This window comes from Cephus cinctus, unplaced genomic scaffold, assembly GCF_000341935.2.
Source record: "Cephus cinctus unplaced genomic scaffold, Ccin1 Ccin1_scaffold0709, whole genome shotgun sequence".
Classification (NCBI taxonomy): Eukaryota; Metazoa; Arthropoda; class Insecta; order Hymenoptera; family Cephidae; genus Cephus; species Cephus cinctus.
In genome coordinates, this window is record NW_014333329.1 from 1,150,771 (window position 1) to 1,159,018 (window position 8,248).

Here is an 8,248-nt window from a genome sequence, read left to right on the forward strand (position 1 = left end):
CCCCATCGACCACCCCCCGCCACCCGGCCACGAACAATTCCACTGAAACAAAACAAACTCGCTACTAATTTACTCATCCGTATGTTATATTTCTCCTAGGAAGTCTCACGAATAATCGTGGCCACCGTAGTAGTTAAATGTATCTATACTTTTCTAAAACGTATTATTTCGAGACAGCGAATCGACTGGATCAGCCAAGTGAGTTTTCTCTCGCATTAACTAAACGCCTACTCGTACGATTTGGCCAAGTTAAAACGTGACCTTGTCCCGTTTCTTCGTTCCTTTATAGTCGACTAGGTTTATCGTGCGAGGTTCCGCACTTTCTAGACACCCTGTATACACGTAGAAGAAGACACTGTAACGTGTCTTGTAAGTAGGTATGGTATAGGTATACCTATAGATAGATATATGATATGTAGGTATGTATAACTATATAGGCACGTATATATAACCATCTATATAACTATATATCTTTATATAGTATAGGTACCAAAGGCTCACACCATCCAGACTATACGTAGAAAAGGGAGGACGATGGCGTATTGATCTTTTTAGTGGTGGCGTATCTCCACCGACGCAATCCGACTGGTGCAGACTAAAGGTCTATATTTCCCCAGGGACAAATACGTTTCACTATTCCTATAAACACAATTTGCCCGGGAGCATTCTGACTCGAATTTATATTCTGGTTAAGAGCAGAGAAAAAAAGGCCCGTATACGTTTTTACCTATTCGCGCCATTTTTTTACCGTCGGTTCTCTTTTCTTTTAGGTGAGAATGAATTTTGCTCGCAGTTGAACGTACTCTATGCGATTTCGTCAACTGTTGATATATGATCTTGATATCGTTAGATATTACATACGTTGAATTTGGTATAGTATAATTTACAGAGAAGTACCTATGTAGAAGCTTGTATTTTGATTCTCGGAGAAGCGTTGCAACTCGGTATGTTGCTGCATGGCTGGAACGACTCTGGCTGCACGAGGAGGATCACGTCAAAATGTTTAGGCTAGAGCTCGAAGCGGTTGACTTTTCACAAAACATAGAGTTATCGAGCCAGAAATTAACGTTTACCATACGGTTAGTAGTTAGTGGCTGTGGAAATTGGTATAAGTAGGCAGCCTGTAGACAGTGCTGTGGTCTCAGTTATACTTATCGGTGTAGAACTTTTTAAGTTAGGTTTGTCGCTCTTAGTATTGCTAATCAGAGACAACCTGTGTGGTACAAAAAAAAGTGACCGATAATATCGTTCTTTTTTTTTGTGATATACTGAGTATGGGTATATGCAGTCTAGCTGTATTTATTGTGGATGTGGAAACAAATTTGTTATTTTTATAGTCTTGGATACTTTAAGCGAAAGGTGATTTGTGGTTTGTGTAATTTAGTTTGATATTATACAGTGTATGTGGGTCGTAAGCGAAAATCTGTGATTCGTGGTGAAAATTCTTTAGTGCGACAAACTGCCGCGAGAACTATCTGGCAATTCTGAGTGGCAAGGTAGCGCCACTCTGTCTAGCTAGGCTTCGATGCTTGTCAACGTTTTATATTTAATCCAGAACGCTTTAACAAGCAATAAACAAACACTGTATCGTTTAAGCACCGCTTAAATTAGCCTCAATACCATTTCACAACGGCCGCTTGCATTTATGAAGATGGCCGTGATGGTGGCCTACCGAGTTGCCTTGGAGGGGAAAGCCCCGTGTTACGTGGTGGGGGTTCGGTCGGTGTGGTGGGGGTAATCGTGACGTCACACTCACTCGAAGCACCGCCTCTTGGCATGCAATGGGCGGGAATCCCACCACAATTTACGACCGACCACGCTACCGACATCTACGGGCGATGCGTCGAACTTCGGGTTCTCTCTCAGAGGCCATTACGTTCCCATGATTGGCTGAAATCGCTACACGACCTGAATCAAACGACGTTCTAAATATCGTATTTTAATTTCGTCCCATTGATCGGAACTTGGTTTGACATATTGTTCTGTCGTAAAATCTGAACTGATTTTAGGAAAATTCTAAATGATTGTTAATAACAAAAATGCAACTGTAATTGTTACTCATTTGACTACAGTGGTAAATCTATATTTAACTAATCGAAGTACAGTGTAAAGGGTGGAATGATCATACTGCCATCTAGAATAAATTGGCAGTACCCGCCCTCTCTTTGAAATTTGTGCATTCACTTTTTAAAATTATATATTTTTATTAATTAAAACAGTATAGAGTTATTTATAGTAGATCGCATATGTTTTATTTTTGCAGATATGTCTGGAATCAGATAATATAGAACTAGTACAGTTTTGCACCTCATAGGATTATTCGTTTGACTAGCAAAAACGACTGCTAAATTTGATTTTCCAAATTTTACTGTTCGCGTCATAAACCGAAATCATAAACATGTATTTTCTCGATATCGAAAATTCAATATGTAATATCATGATTCATATTTTATATTGTAAATAAGTTACATGCACGTAGTCAAATTACATGTTTGATTTACGACTCATTGTAAATAACGTAATTTGTAAATGAACGTGTTTAATTACTCTTAAGTGTGCGAAACATCATTTTTATATTCATCTATGTACATCTCATTTGCGTCATGAACAGATAACGTCACATTAACGCATTGAAGCACCCATAATGCTTGTCATTAAATGTAGGTGTATAAACGGTTTGCATTTCATTTACAATATTCTCTCCCGTGAATTCTTCACTTTCCTCGTGAGTATTCTATAGTACGAGGCATGCGTGAACCATTTTTATGTGCATCACTTAACGATCTCCTATCTTTCAAGAGAGAGTCCTTAGCTTCATGGAATTAACAAGTAAGCCACTCTTACGGCTGTACCTTAAACTAGTTTGTTTGAGCTTACCCGGGATGGTAGTATTGAAGCCTTGCGTCGTGCTCTGCACTGCCAGCTGAGTGCATGACACTTATCCCAAGTGCAGCACGTCGTGTTATCTACTGCAAAGTAACGTGAGCTTCCACTTAATTTATTTTCACATTACCCACTGGACCAAGCATCGATTTTAGAATTACCGCCATCCGCCTGCAACAGCTCAAACTAAAAGCAACGCTCTTACGTTTATGTGAATCAAAATCCTCATAAAATTGTGGTGTCAATTTTTCAGCTGTCATAAATTCAACATTTTATCAATAGTGGTTAAACTGAAGGTTTAACAGTTGAAAATATTTCTACGTAGTACACACAATATTCGTACGTGTATTTGGAAAAGATGCCATCCTTTTTCTCAGTCGTCAAGTAGAGCTGAAGTAAAAAATTGATTTTTTTTCCGAATCGACCACGTGAGTGTGGTTTGTGGCGGGCCGACTGCACCGCCAGCGGTCACGTCGGTTTACGGCCACTTTAACGAGCGTCGTTGTGCACGCGACTCAGCACTAAACCAGCCCTACAAAACGTAGCCACTAGTTTAACGTTTTACGGCCGAATTTATTATCTGTTACCTCCTTATATGACGGCACAATAACAATAATTGTCAGATTTAATTCGATCGTAAATCTACGCGGAAAGAAATTTGCGCCGTTTTAAGAGCAGCGACGCGTGCACAATGATTCGTAGCCATCTGTCGGCAATTTCCTGTAGTTCTTACCGCAATGGGATGAGCGAGTTTAGCATGTCGTTCAGCTGCGTTACCCTTCGTTTGAGTGACGGGTGGAGTAACCATAAACAGGCTTCTTACCAACTATAAAGTAACCACCAATAATTCATCGATCATTTTAACAAATTGTTAACTATCACTGTGCAGTGCTATACGTTCAAAGTGGTGACACAGTTTTGAAGTTCTTTCGAGAGTTCGAGCTTCCTTCACTACACGCAACTGTCTCTTCTCAACCCAACCGACAAGGCAGACGGTTATTCTCCGAAAGAGTCCTCTTAGTAGTCGGTATGGCAGTGACCTACTCATGACGCAACAGTCACAGACAGAGACCTTGTTAAGAAAAATGGCGTGTCAACTACAGTGATATTGCGTGGGCAGTCATAACATCCTTCAAATTCTCGGTAAATGGCTAATTTTGCATTTATAATATGTTGACCATGCATTGCATGTGATTGGTATATTAGACAATTTTTGAAAATTGAATCATACTGCGAGTAGTGATACGGTTAGATTTTGACAGCTGCCGATATGTATATGGCAATGCTATACTGTTTTTAGATTAAGTTTGTATCTTATCCAAGTCGGATAAGTATACTCTCTTAGGTATCTGCTGTTCATGAATTTGTGATGTATTATCTTTTATTCTAATTGAGTAAGACCTTTAGCTGGTCTAGTTAGGCTGATATTTTGCACATAGCGATAATGGTATCTGGCTAATAGCAGCGTATGTGTTCCATCACGTACGATCCCCGATTGATCCGTAGCATCCAACTGTATGAGTATTTTCAATTAACCATTCATATTAAAAAAATTGTTCTAAAAATTTTTGATTAATTGTGTAAATTTACGATTATATAATTGCAGCTGCTCAAAATTCTAATTTGTCAAGTATGTTCAGTCTAATTATAAACGACGTCGAAACGATGAACTCAGAGAAAAATTATAAATAATTGGAAAATGAATTAAAATGGCGTCAGCCGGTACGAGGTCCGCACTCCTCGGTAACAGCTTTGTCGATATTTATTCGGCAAATAATGTACGATACTACCGCATTATGTAAATTAGATGTAGATGGCTGGCAGAGGCATAGAGAGGGGCAAGAGTGAAAATAATAACTGTAACTCCTGAGCGGTCGAGCGAACCGAGTGAACATCATTATGCGATAAAACGCTCTTGGGGGTGTTTGAAAAATAGAACGAGGATCAGCGTCGTGAGATACCTGCTAGGAGAGAGACTATTCATTTCTAACGACAGGCAAATCGAAAATTTTATATTCCGATAATATTGCAAATATCGATGCCCTTACCAATATTCGATTTTATAGGATTTAACCCATACATGGAATAATTTTCGTTAAATCTAAAATATACAAATTATGCGTTCTTCACGTATTTTCGACACTTACTAGTATATCGTTTTTTTCAAATTATAAGATTATCTGGAGTAGAATGATATCATCTTGGTATACAGGCATCTTCATTCTCGACTGAAGTTGGTTGAGTTGCATTGAAGTTGTCTTGTATACGTACAGATGGAGCTTGCTCTTGTAGTTCCAGACACCTCACCGAGATGGCACCACTATAAAATGACGAGATTCTTCTTTTTGTAGTAATCACGCATAATTACTGAACTGACGAAAAATTTCGTAAGGTCACAGGTTATTTTTTTCAAAGCTATAAACGGCTGCTAATACTAATATTATCCGTTTTTATTATTGAATATATGATTTCTGAATTCTTAATACAAAAACCGGTTATAAAGATACCAGACGAGTCTCTATTAATTATATCTTTAAAAAGTCGTTGAAAGTTTAAATCTGCAATATCGTGCATACAAAGGCCCTTAAATTCACCTAATGCCGTCTGTGAACGAGATTATCATTTATAAGCGTACCTACCGGAAGTCGTTGAGCTTCGTAGAATAGAAGCATGTCGCAGGGGGCTGAGATTTTATGAGGCACATTGTCAAGGGAGTTGACGAGGTTCTTACAAAGATAACTTAATCTCGTTGATCTTTATTTTCCTTACGTTATTCTTACACGGACAGTACAATAATCAAGTAATTTCATGGCAAATCTTCAATGCATTATTTTCGCATGCGACAAAATGCGCTCAGCATTCCTGTATATCTATCTATAACCTTAATCCTATACCACTACCCACGCAATATTTACTTGGCTGAAATTCAAAAGCTGTTAAGCGTGATCCTCGAGAAGTTACAACCCCAAAAATTCAACATTTCCAAAATTACCCAAAGAACGTCAAAATTAGAGCAAGAGAAGTGATAATAAAAAATATATATATCCACCACCATTATCATCCTGTATACAAATAAAATCATTTACACATCAAGAACTTCAATATCTTCGACAAAACGTACTGCTTTTCTTTTTCCGAGATAAAATGAAGATAAAAAATACCATAAATGTATCCTCCAGGTAGGAATAAAAAAAAGATCCTTTACCCATAAAAATCTGAAAGGCTAAACACTTTGGTAGTACATTGAAACTAGACTGCACTAACCCAGTCTAATGAATTTGTTGTGTCCTCCTGTAATCTTAAAGAGCTAGGCGCCCCTTAATAGACCTGTAGATTTTTATGGACGTTTCTGGTAGCCACCCTCGTGCCAGCACCATCAACGAAATCCACTTCGGATGGAGGACTGAAGAGTGAGCGAAGTCAAACGTATCTGACAATGTCATCAGTTACATTTACGAGGCCATGAAGGATAAAGTGAGCACCTTGAGGTTGCATCATCGTCACTTTAAATCCCGTTACTCGCTCGTAAAAGTCTTTGACGACTTCGTCGAGCTCTCGTATGGCACGGCCGAGTTGGCTGCCATAAAGTCAGGGTGTTTCTCCCATCTATACCTACCACAACCTACCCTCGTAGCGACGCGAGGACTTACCTATACCGGGACTATGCGCATCGCATTTACCTACTTGCCAATAATCGTTACCGTTATTGTTAATAGAGGAAGAATTCAAAAAGTGGGGTATAAGGGAACCAGAAAAAAAGAGAAAAATGAAAAAAAAAAAAACGTTATAAAGACCGAAAATGACAGCAGTTGTTTTTTATGCGTACCACTTATTATTTTAATAATTTTACCCGTATACTTTCATATCCTTATTTCACATGTTTATTAATACACACTGGCTCGCGTGCTTCAATCGAATAATAATTAATATTTTCCCAATTAATAAGCATAAGTCATATTTAGCTTGTACTCTAATTAAATTTACGTCTCGTTTAATTAAGAAGAAACGTATAACGGAATAACCAGAGAAAAGATTTAATTAACATATACATATGTATAATCTTGATCATTTTGCGTACGGATATACTTAAATGATAAATTACATCCGTTCGTGTTTATTTGACGATAACGTTGCACTATGAATTTCCCATAGCAATTTCAGTAACTGAAGGAAGTATATTTCTGCTCGATAAAAGAATTTTCCAAAAATCTCGAATCTTAACTTACAATTTCATGCATAGTAGAAGGAGCATCGAACCGTCCATATCGCAAATCATAATTCACCAGCAGACATACTTATACCCATAAGCAAGTGAGTATCCGCGGAACGAGCCGGCCGGTCGTTCATGAATTGGAAATACCTCGTGGAGCCAACAAAACAACCCATAAAACGAATAAAACCGCCACATTGGAATATCATTGTATCAGACGACATAGCCGTTACCCACGATAGGTATAGGTAGAGTAACCCGTACGAGGTGGAGGATGGGTCATTAGAGGTGCTCCTTGAATTCAAGAACACCCTGTACATACTGCAACCACTTCGAAGCTCCGTAATCCCATGACGCACGCCATAACGGTCAGGAATCGCAATGGGTACAGCAGTTCGGACGTCCCGACAAAAGCCAAAGATCTCATCTCGCGTAATACTCCGAAAACGTATAGCCGTAGGCAGACTACAGGCGCACAGTGACAAAGAACAGAATACACAGTAGCAACATACTGAACCGAGCGTAGATAATCCGTAGCCTATATATGTCAATGGTTTGAAGTATCACGGACTGTATAAAAATTTTCCCACAGGGTATAAGAATGCAGTAAGATAATCATAGGAAAGTTCAAGGCCAAATATTCGCACTTGTAAATCAACTAGAGAATCCATTCCTGACACGGTATGATATATATTTTTCTCTTTCTTTTTTTTTTCAAAGTTAAGGCGGCACGATGCGTTATTAAGGTCAGCCACCTGCCGCTCGATGGAGCCCACTTCAGGGATGAACACTATTATACCTTCGTACCTCGTAGAGGGGGTTGGGGCGGCGAACAAAGAAAATAAGAGAAGCGAAAGGGGCTACGCGAAGGATACCCAGAGAAAAAGCCTTTCTCTCGAGGAAGAGGAGCGAGACAGCGTCGGAGGAGGATGGCGAGGTTGCCTGAAAGAGAGAGAGAGAGAGGGACGAAGGGGGTGCCGGTACGGTCGGGCTTGGGGAATAAAGGAAAAGCGAGAAAAATGTGTCTAACGTGGCTGAGGCAATTCTTCAGCCGGAGTTGCCGCCTTAATGTTCACGGGAGAGAGGCGATTGGTTCTCGAGGAGAGCTCGCGGGAAAGATGGCCGCCATTTCCCTCCAACCACCCAGGAACCCAC